This window comes from Phyllostomus discolor, chromosome 1, assembly GCF_004126475.2.
Source record: "Phyllostomus discolor isolate MPI-MPIP mPhyDis1 chromosome 1, mPhyDis1.pri.v3, whole genome shotgun sequence".
Classification (NCBI taxonomy): Eukaryota; Metazoa; Chordata; class Mammalia; order Chiroptera; family Phyllostomidae; genus Phyllostomus; species Phyllostomus discolor.
This window is the reverse complement of record NC_040903.2, coordinates 10650830-10662056: the sequence shown is the minus strand read 5'-3', so window position 1 is coordinate 10662056 and position 11227 is coordinate 10650830. Positions and strand designations below refer to the sequence as shown.

Genomic DNA, 11227 nt, shown 5'->3' with positions numbered 1-11227 from the left:
AGAGCTTCTGACACTGAACCCAGTGCCCAGTTAAACCCTTTCACGGGTGTGTTTATATAGTCACTCTTGTTTCTTACAGAACAGCTTTGTACTTATAAATAAAGCCCAAAATCAGGCTTTATAGAATCTTTTAAAGTAGTCTTGAAGAACTTTACTTCATCATGACTGTTTCTTAGAGAGGCTCCACTTTTTATCATCTATATCATGCACATTATTATTATTTAAACATGCTGACTGTTTGTCTTAGGGAAATCTCTCAAAAGGCAAATAATGCTTTGGAAATGTGTTGACGAAAAGAAAATTTCCAGGAAATAAATAGCTACTGTCAAAAGCATTGTAAAACTGCTAATAACGAGGGAGAGAGGGGCGAGTTTCACCTTGCGGCAATTGTCTTTTACATCTGTACTCTGCATAATTAGTAATGCTGGTTTTCCTTTGGAATAGAATTCAGCAATAAAATGGAATTGCTGTGCTCTCAATGATCAATAAATAGCTACTTGTTACAAAAGAGTGCGGATGAGATCTACTCGAGAGAGCCATACAATGCTGTGTACCGGCCCAATAATACGACATGGAAATGATATGTTTCACAGGGATTTACAAATTAGAATAAGTATTCCTATTCACACAAAAGGATGATGTGAGAAAGTTTTGCGAAACTCATTTGGAGAATGTAACCGACGCAATCTTTGAAACGGAGGGTGCCACAGCCTTTTCCAAATACCCTCGGCATTACCTTTCCAATTCCATAGGTCATACTTAAATTTGGTGCCAACCTCTCTTCAGTTCTGACCTCGGTACATCAGCCATCACCTGTCGCTTCCTCACTGTCTTGCAGCTCTTGAGGTCTTTTCCCATTGCCAGTCTCGCCCATGACCAAAACACCTGATCGCCACCACAAATCTGGAGACTGCCTTTCTTTTCCCTCTTTCTTCTTCCAAATACACAAACCCAGCTGCTGACATGAACTCATTTTGCTTATTCTGCTGCCTGCCCACCCACAACCTTGGACAAATATGTAGAGGCAGCTACGGCATCGAGAGCACAGGCTAGAAGTCAGACTGCATAGGTCTGTTCTTGATTCTGCTACTTATTATCCCTACATGCCTGAACAAGTTATGTAGCCTCTTGACTCTTCAGTTTCCTCATTGGTAGAGCATAAAAATAGTTAAGCCACCTCCATGGAGTTATTTTGAGATTTAAAGGGGATAATTTATAGCGATGGTGTTAAGTGCTTCTAGAGAAAAGTAAACGGTGCCATGAGAGCTTAGAACAGGGATTTAACCCAGTTAAGTAAGTCAGGGGAGGATGCCAAGAAATGGGCTTTTTAAGAGGAAAACTGAAGAATGATTTCATACTAACACGGTCCAAAAGGAGGAACATTAGAAGCGCAGGCCATGTGCTCAGTGGAGTCAGGATGAGTGTAAATGGAGATGGAAGGTCAGTGAGCCCGATGCAAAAAGAGCAAGGTGAGGCCGAAGTGATAGATGGAGGACGGCTGATAAAGGGCTTCACAGGACACTGTGTGGGCTCTGTGAGCTGCTGGCCACATTATCAGATTTAATGTGACAATGCATTGCAGAGAGGACTGATTGGCGGGCAGCAGACACATCAGGCTATTATAACAATCCCATTCAGGGAAAGATAGCCAGGACTTGCATTAGAATTGTGGCAATAGAGGTGGAGAGAAGTGAATGGATTTCAGAGACAACTAGGAAATAAAGCTGCCGGAACTTGGAATGTGCTGTGTGGGGGAGGGTGGGGGAGGAAGAAGGTGCTGGGTGGTTGACTCAGGGTCCTGGTTTGTAGAACTAAGAGAGAGCGGATCCAAAAGATGGAAGGTCACATGTTTGTTTTGGAATAATTTGCATTTCAGGCACCCCAAGGACACAGTTTTAAGGAGTCTTTTTATTAAATCACTGTTTTTTAAGGCTTAATGATAAAATGTAGACTTTTAAGTCCAGAGTTCAATGATTCTTACCAACTCCAAATATTTCTACTCTTTTCCTTTCCAAAGTTTCCCCCAAGCTAATCACATCACTGTCTTAAAACATTTGCAACCTAATTTGCCTTACATAGCTTTATACAATCCTTCCTTCCTGATTTTGAGTTTTTCCTCTTATCCATAGATTATATAATATATAATTATATATTATATATAATAATATATATTATATATAATATATATTATTAATATATATATATAAAGGGATTATATAATATATCCATATTATATAATGCCTTACTTCAGGAATCGAGACTTCTATTCTTTTATATTTGTTCTTTATTTCTTAAACAGCTTTCAAAATTACTGAAACAAAAAAACAATGCTTTGTTGTACAACCCGGTTTTTCAAGTTGGGTGGCAGGAAATGGGAAAACGATGACTAAGGCATGATTTCTTCACTGTCTCAAAGCCACGGAGATATCCTAGCGCTGTCCCGTCTCCGTTTTCCCTCCCTCGTATCCCCTTCGGCAGATGGAATGCTTTCAGAGGTGCCAAAATGCACCAAGCCCATGTGCAGCGGAATGAGCATGACTATCGGCCCACACACAGGTTTTATTTATCCCTGACTGTGTGACCTAGGACATATGTGTCACTTAACCTCTCTGAGTCAGAATCTCCTCATTTTAAAGATGGAAATATTAATAATAATCCTCACATTCATTCATAGTCTAACTTGTGCCTTCAGAGCCTAGCTTCATTATATACCCAGATATAAGCTAGTAAGCTACATAAACACATTCAGTGTCTAAATGTGAATTTCTAATTGAACTTGATACAGTTTCCTTATAGTAGAATGTGCAAAAACTAAAATTCTAAAGTTTAGTTGAAGACGTTGAGAGAGAACACTAAAATGCAATAACTGTTTTAAAACCTTCTATGGAGGTCAAATAGACACTTTTAACACCAAAATGTTCTAGAACAGGAAAGTGACAAATACATTAGGACACCCACAGAGAAACCTGTTTTCACTTTGGAGTAAATATTTTTTTCTCACAAAAAAGATCACTGCATTGAATTGTAGAAAACTGCCAGATTTAGAGGAAGTTAAGCAATATCTGTATGCAATTAAAAATAAATTAGTCATAGCTGTGATCAAGGGAATTTCCAACTAACAGCATTTGAGATCAGAAAGATTAACACTGAGCTGTCATTAAAAAGTAAAAATTACTTATATCATTTTAAATAAGAACTTCAGAATTCAGTGAGGATATAGGGTGATGTTTGCTCTTTTTTTTAAAATATGCCCATTCAATTTATGCCAAATTAACCAGTTCATAAATCAAAAATCCCATGTTCAGATTATAGAATCACCAAAACTGGAAAGTCTAGAACATTTTAAAAATAAATATATCAAGCTTTCAATGTTTTACTGACAAGACAATAAAATGATCCAAACAAAATTTCTTTAACCTTCCAAGGAGTAATTTCCCCTATATTAATATTGCATGAATATTCTTTTCCAAGTGTACTTTATAGGACAATTTTAAAGGGTGAGAATTGGATTTTCGTTTGGAAAAGCAGCCAAATTTATCAACGGGAAAATTTTGTTGAAACCCAGGAGATTTTAAAGGAGCTCTTCTCGTGGACTTCAATCTTCAGTAAGGCAGTTCGGTGTTTTACCTGCAGACGAAGCTGAGGGAAGCTGGCAGGCACCCTGACACCTCAGTTATCAGGGACCCTGGCAAGGCCTGTCCTCCTTGGCTGCCATGCTCTTCTGCAGAAACACCAGACTGATGCAAATCGTCGAGTTTCCAGTGCTGCCCCAGCCCCTCAAGGCCATGTGGGTGGAACTGACTGCCAGATCGAGCTCGTTCCCCCTTGACCTTCCTCTGAACCTCACTCCTCCACAGTGGTGCCCGCGGGCTTCTTTTCAATCATTAGGAACGCCACCCCGGAGGTCGTAGGTCGTTCCACTGCCACCGGAGACACTGTGGGGTCATCGTGGAGACCTCGGGGTGGAAGTCTGATAGCGGCAATGCGCATCCTGGTTGCAGCACGTTCTTTTATGAGAACCTTGGGGAACACTCGTGTAGGGCCTCAGTTTATCTCGCCTTGTTCGACATGCGAGTGACAGGAAGGGGACCAAAGCTGCAGGGCAGTTGAGCAAAGAAGACTGGGTAATGCAGAGGGTGCGAGCTCAATCCCTAGTACATGACTGACATCTACTAAGGGGTATTCTTTGAGGAAGCCTTGTTCTCTTGACCTTGTTACTTATCTCCTCCCCCAAGTGCACTTGTACTGAGTCTCATTTCCGCTGGATCTCTCAACCTAATAAAATAATTGAAACAAAGGTACTGTCATGTTTCCTTTAACATTTTCATTTGAAAACTTCATCTCAGTTCGAATGTAATTTAATCTATGAGGCCTTTCCAAACCAATTTAGAACATTTCTGCCCTTATCTGGTTATCTCTTCATTAACTGTTGCCTATGCCTGCAATTTTCAACTGTTTCCATCTCAGGGCATGCATAAACCAGTTACTGAAATTCTGCAGCACACCAAAAAATATGTTTTTGGCAATTGGACAAAAAAGGTATAATTTTGATTCATTCGCCCTAGATGGCTATTGTTGTGCTGGTTGTTCTCATTTTTTTTTTATTTGACAGTCTAAGGGAAAGAGGTCAGTGCCATCATCATCATCATCATCATCACTATTACTACTACCAAGGATGAGAGAAAAGCATTGTAATTACAAGTACATATTACATCATTTTGTGTTTATGTTTACTACTTTAGGTCAATAATTTGGCAACCTTAATCTATGAAGTCTTTTAAAATACAGGTTAAGTTTTCACAATCAATTTTTAAAAATAGTTTTTAACCTTTTGTAAGTTTCAAATGAAAAAGTCCTGTCCTCTGTTGCTGACCAGAGCCACAGGGATCCACCCAAGGACCGCCGTGCCGGGAGGATTCTGGTGGCCGGAATTCTGCAGGTCCCTCTGATCACACAGCAAGGACAGGAGGCGGACTTTGCCTCCTTAAGAGCGTGGACATATTACAGGTATGGAAGATTGTGAGTGTGGACTTAATGTTTTTCTGTTAAAAAAGGAAAAAATATTATGATATGATTAATGAAGTTAACCAGAGAAAAATCATTTTCAACCTGTCAAATAGGTATGACCAGATTTAATTAAAGGTAAAAATTTGCCCCACAGGCCTTAGACCCTGGGAGACCATTGACATTTTTAGCACCTGCGTTTGTTGACAATGTAGATACAAAATGGAAAAAATGTCAACCACACAATTCTGTTATGCAAAGCCTGAAATATTAGAGTTTTATCCTGTTTATCAGCGTAGCCCTCCTTAATTATAATAAAGCGAGTTTTTGGATTAAGTTAGTATATATTTAGTGTTATAACATTTATGTATATATGAAGTTTACCAACATTAAATAGTAAAACAAGTTTATGACTCTCAAAATAATGAAAATATTTTATCCTGCAGGAACACATATTGTGACCAGTGGAAACATTTTAAAACATACTCGTAGTTTAGAAAATTGGCCTTTCTCCAGTGGTGTTGCTGAAAAAGCATTTTTCAGAGTTCAGTTTCAAAATGGTTAATCATGCTTATGCATTTACTTCTTACTCACAAGAATCATTACACAAGGAGTCTAAAAATAAGGATATATTTATCATGCCTTTGGAAGCACAGGATTTCCATCAAGACGAAGGATCTTTGAAAAACTGCTGGCAAGCATCAAGCAGACGGAGGAGACACAGGAGAGGTCTGTCTGTTAGGCAGGCAGGTAGATTTCCTCACCACAAGATTTGGAAATGAGAACCCAAGCTTGGGATAATAAGGAACGGAGGTGAGAGGTAGCCAGCTGGGTGATATGAGGTGAATACCATATGTCAGAGATCTTTGCAGTCCTGTGACAGGCCACAGCAGACTTCTTCAAACCTCTCTTGACATACAAGAACCATGGAGGGAGGAACAGCCACCTCCACTTGCAAGAGTAAGTGATTTTCCTTAAGGCTTGGGTTCATAATAACGTTTACCTTTCCATTTGAAAATGCAAATCAGAATGAACTCCTGGCTACCTTACGAGCTAGACTGGGACAGAAATTAGTCACCTGCTTTAGTGGCTGGATGGGACCTGCTAGAAAAGTGGAAACACATCCATCCCTATGCTGGTGGCCATCTGGATCCCCAGTCCCTCGCAATCAAACCACAGAAAATATAAGCACTTGCCATCTCTTTTTCAGGGGATGACAACTTAAACACAATCTCTGAAAAATAAGCCACAAGTCATATTACTGGGCCAACACAGACCTCTTGTTTAAGAACATGCAGACAGAAATCACCAGGGAGGGGCTAGGACTCAGTGGTCTAACAGAAGGCAGCGCAGAAGAATCAGGGCAAATGCATTTCCGAGAAGTAGACCTATTATATGAAAGAGGAAAGAAACCCCAAAGTTCTCTCACTTCTTTTTCACATGAAAATTTGAGAAAGTGAGTGTACTGTACAACATGGGACAATATGAAATTAGGAACTCTTACCCCTGGGGAAAAACATCATTACTAAATTTTATAAAGCAAAACTCAGACAAATGAGGAAATGTATTATAAGTGACCATCGCAATTAGGGAATTAGGAAATCAGCTAAAGAAATTCTTCCAGAAGACAATACAGCCCTGGCTGGTGTGGCTCAATGGGCTGAACGCTGGCCTGTGAACCAAAGGGTCACCAGTTTGATTCCCAGTCAAGGCACATGCCTGGGTTGTGGGCCAGATCCCCAGTAGGGGACATACAAGACGCAACCACACATTGATCTTTCTCTCCCTCTCTTTCTCCCTCCCTTCCTCTGTCTAAAAATAAATAAAATTTTTAGAAAATTAAAAAAAAAGAAAATACAAAAGATAAGAGGAGAAAAGATAAGTTAATGAAGGTAGAGCTCTAAATAACCAGTATATTAATAATACAAATGCCAGCCCTGGCTGGTGTAGCTCAGTGGATTGAGCACAGACTGTGAACCAAGGCATCGCAGGTTTGATTCCCAGTCAGGGCACATGCTTGGGTTGCAGGCCATGACCCCCAGCAACCACGCATTGATGTTTCTCTCTCTCTCTTTCTCCCTCCCTTCCCTCTCTAAAAATAAATAAATAAAATCTTTAAAAAATTTTCCCACCTACTTTATTTAGAAAATACTCAGGCCATCTGAGAACTGAATAATTATAATGGCTCAGATATAGGTAAAACATGAGGCTATAGTTGATTTCCAAACACTTGCTAAAGTGGATATAAACAGATATTAAGTGAATAATGTAGCAATTCCACTAGTACTAATCACCTAGTTGTAAAATGTAGGATTATTCTGTAAAATGTGAGTTGTAGGATGTGAAGGAAAGGCAATACAATGCTCATCTCGTGAACCAGAGTCAATGATTTACTCTAAAATGAGTGATAGACCTGTAAGAGAAATAGATGTTCAAAATGGGTTCAAAATTTTAAACATACAGGCATCCATTAATAGAATAAAAATGTGTAAAGCTTTTATTCCTTTGGAGACAAACTGTAAAGCAATAGGATCATTAGGTATAGAGCAAAAGAGAGGAAAAGGGAAAAGAACACAGGCAGGCCATATAAATCACTAGGAGTCTATTGCAAGGTGATAGGAGTAAGATTTTGTTAGTTGGAATTATTTGGGGTGCAAGTGAAACTAGCTTGACTTTAAGTTCAGAAACAAGGGTACGATTTGTTTAAGTCACTCTTGAGTCACCGTCAAGCATGCTTCTTTTGTTATATGAGCCAAACACAGTCCCTGCCCATCTTGCTCTCTAGTAACTGCATCTTTCACCTTCAAGATACACAGTGGAGAGGAGGAGGTAGAGACTTTTGCCTTCCAGGCAGAGAATTGCCCAGCTTGTGTTTTTCATTATCAATGCCTTCTATGCCAACAAGGACAGTACTTTTGGGGAGCTGATCAGTAATGTCTTGGATGAGATGTACTATGAGGGGCCGATTGACCCTTCCATGTTGGACAGTGATAAAGAGCTGAAACTTGACATCATCTTCAACTCCCAGGAATGCACCCTGCCTTTGATGGACACGGGCATTGGCATGACCACAGCTGATCCATAAGTAATCTGGGAACCATTGCCAAGCCTGGTACTAAAGCATTAATGGAGGGTCTTCAGACTAGTGCAGACATCTCCACGATTGGTCAATTTGTTGTTGGCTTTTATTCTGCCTACTTGGTGGCAGGGAAAGTGGTGGTGATCACAAAAGCACAATGATGATGAGCAGTATGCCTGGGAATGTTCAGCTAGGGGTTTCTTCACGTACAAGCTGACTGTGGTGAGCCTGTTGGCCAGGGTACCAAAGTGATGTGTTGGGAACCACCCTGCCTAGTTTCCGAAGCTGTAACTTCCCATGGCAAAGGCTGAGTAGAAAGACCTTGGGACCATACGCCACTAAGGAGACAAAGCTTATCTTCCTGGTAGGGGTGCCACCTCTGCTCCTTTTCACTTCACCCTGCTTGGCCCCAGGCAGATGACAGGTTAGCCAATGATGGGTAAGATTCCTAAAGGGAGGGATGACCTAAGACAGGCCAGGGGCCTTCAAGGAAGAACTTGGGAGGCTATAGAAAAAGGGGGTGATGGACCCTCACCCCTCGGCTTTGACAGAGCCTGAGTCCTCATTCTGTCTGGGAGAAGTCTCCTAATCTCTTGGCTGACTTAAGCCTGAAACAATGCCAGAGGTGGGTGTGGCCCTGTGCTGGAAAGGGTTGGTTCCCAGGGGTGATCAGGCCTAAGAAAGAATGCATAAAATCCTGTGAAACATACTTTGCTAAGAATACCCTCAATTTAAATAAGGGTCCAAGCATAGAATGAGTTTTTTTTCCCCAAAGTTTTATGACCCCTTAGATATCTGACCCTGACTCAGAATAAGCCCTCATAGTTCTTTGAGTGTTATCTATTGTTTGATTATTACTTCCTGAAAATGATTGAATACATATGTGTGTCTGTATATATATATATATATATATATATATATATATCCTGTATTCCTATGCAAATTAAACACAATAACAGCCCATTGAAAAACAGGCTCCTGGACCTTGTCCTTCCACAGATCAGCCACCTTTCCTCCCCAAGCAGATCATGTCTTGGTAGGCTTATTCTCATCCGAGGAAGATGGGGGGCTCTGAGGGCAAAACTACCCCACAGTGATCCACCCTCTACCTTAAAGAAGAGAAGACTAAGTACTTAAAGGAGAGGTGGGTCAAAGAAGTGGTGGACAATTACTCATAGTTCATAGGTTATGCTGTCACCCTTTATTCAGGGAAGGAATGAGAGAAAGAAATCAGTGATGCTGAAACAAAGGAAGAGAAAGATGAGAAAAAGAGGAAGATAAAATGATGAGGAGAAGCCCAAGACTGAAGAAGTGGACTCAGATGAGGAGGATGATAGAGCTAAGAATAAGTAAGAAAAAATAAATACGACTAAGGAGAAATGTTGATTGGGCATCACTGAGCAAGACTAAGCCCATTGGGGTGAGAAGAAACCCTGATGACATCACCCAGGAGGAACATGGAGAGTTTTATCAGGGCCTCACCAATGAATGGAAAGAGCACTTGGCAGTCAAGCACTTCTCTGTAGAAAGTCAGCTGAAAGTCATGGTACTGCTTTTCAAGCCCTGTCAGGCTCCTGTTGGCCTCCTTGAGAAAAAGAAGAACAGCAACATCAAACTCTCTGTCCAGCATGTGCTCATCATGGCCAGCTGTCTTCAGCTGACCCCAGAGTATTTCACCTTCACCCTTGATGCGGCTGACTCAGGACCTGCCCCCGGATATCTCCCAAGAATTGCCCCAGCAGAGCAAAGTCTTGAAGGTCATTCATTAATACATAGTTAAGTCGTGCCTTGAGCTTTTCTCTGAGCTGGTGCGAAACAAGAGCTGTAAGAAATTCCCCTAGGCATTCTCTGCACACCTAAAGCCTGGAAACCAGGAGGACTCTACTTATCACGATGATTTTCTGAGCCTTGGCTCTATCACAGCTCCCAGGCTGAAAGGAAATTAATTCACTTTCGAACTATGTCTCTCACATAGCGGAGACCCAGAAGTCCATCTGTTATGCCACTGGTGAGAGCACAGAGCAGGTTGACAACCCTGCTTTGGCAGAGGGAGTGCGGGAGCAGGGCTTCTCAGTAGTGTCTATGACAGAGCATATGGATGAGTATTGTGTGCGGCAGCTCCAGGAGTTGGATGGGAGGAGCCTGGTCTCAGTTACGCAAGAGGGCCTGGACTACCTGAGGATGAAGAGTAGAAGAAAATGGAAGAGAGGAAAGCCAATTGTGAGAATGTCTGCAAACTCATGAAAGAAATCTTGGATAAGCAGGTTGGGATGGTGACAATCTCCAATAGGCTCATGTGTTCACCCGGCTGCACTGAGAACAGCACCTCCAGTGAACAGCCAACACCGAGCAAATCCTGAAAGCCCGGCACTTCAGGTCAGCTCTGCCCTGGGCTACATGATGGCCGAGAGGAACCCGGAGATCAACCCCAGCCGCTGTGTTCTGGAGACTGGGACGGCCGAAGGCCGAGGCAGACAAGAGTGACAAGGCCGTCAAGTACCTTGCAGTGTTGCTGTCTGAAACTACACGGCTCTTAGAACTGTACTTGAGGATCCCCAGACCCACTCCAACCACACCTCCTCCGTGGTCAAGCTCGGCAGAGGCACTGATGGAGATACAGTGACAGCAGAAGAGCCCAGTGGTGCTGTTTCTCGTGAGATCCACGCCCCACCCCGGGGGGTGATAAGGATACCTCTCCTGGGGAAGAAATAGATTAGGACATTCTACCTTCAGGCCTTGCGTCCTCTGTAGAGTGGCTCCATGGCTCTCCCTACAACCCTAAGTGACCCCAGCACACCTGGTTCCCTCTGCTGATGTCTGGTGGGTTTTTTTTCCCCCCTCTTCTGTCTTTCTACCTGAGGCAGGATACAAGGGCCTCCAGCCTTCTCTTCCCACTTTTGACGTTGGGTTTGGATGTTGTGTATTGTCAGGTTTTTTCTTTGTTGTTGTTAATTTTGTTCTGAAATTAAATTTTGCAGAATAAAGAAGATGCAGTTTAAGCCAAAGGGTCGAATTTATTGCTTCATTGAAAAAGCCCAGGTGTCCAAAAATCCTTGATGCCCATTCTCAGATGAGAAATCCCTTACTCCATCTCTTCTGTCTTTCATTTGGAATTTTAAAACTTCCCTAAAAAAAAACAAAGAA

The 11227-nt window shown here is 41.8% G+C and overlaps 1 pseudogene; it reads left to right on the top strand.

Moving 5' to 3' along the window:
* The first annotated feature begins 1103 nt into the window (after positions 1–1103).
* Positions 1104–10900, top strand: LOC114491321 (annotated as a pseudogene).
* Positions 10901–11227: the final 327 nt, after the last annotated feature.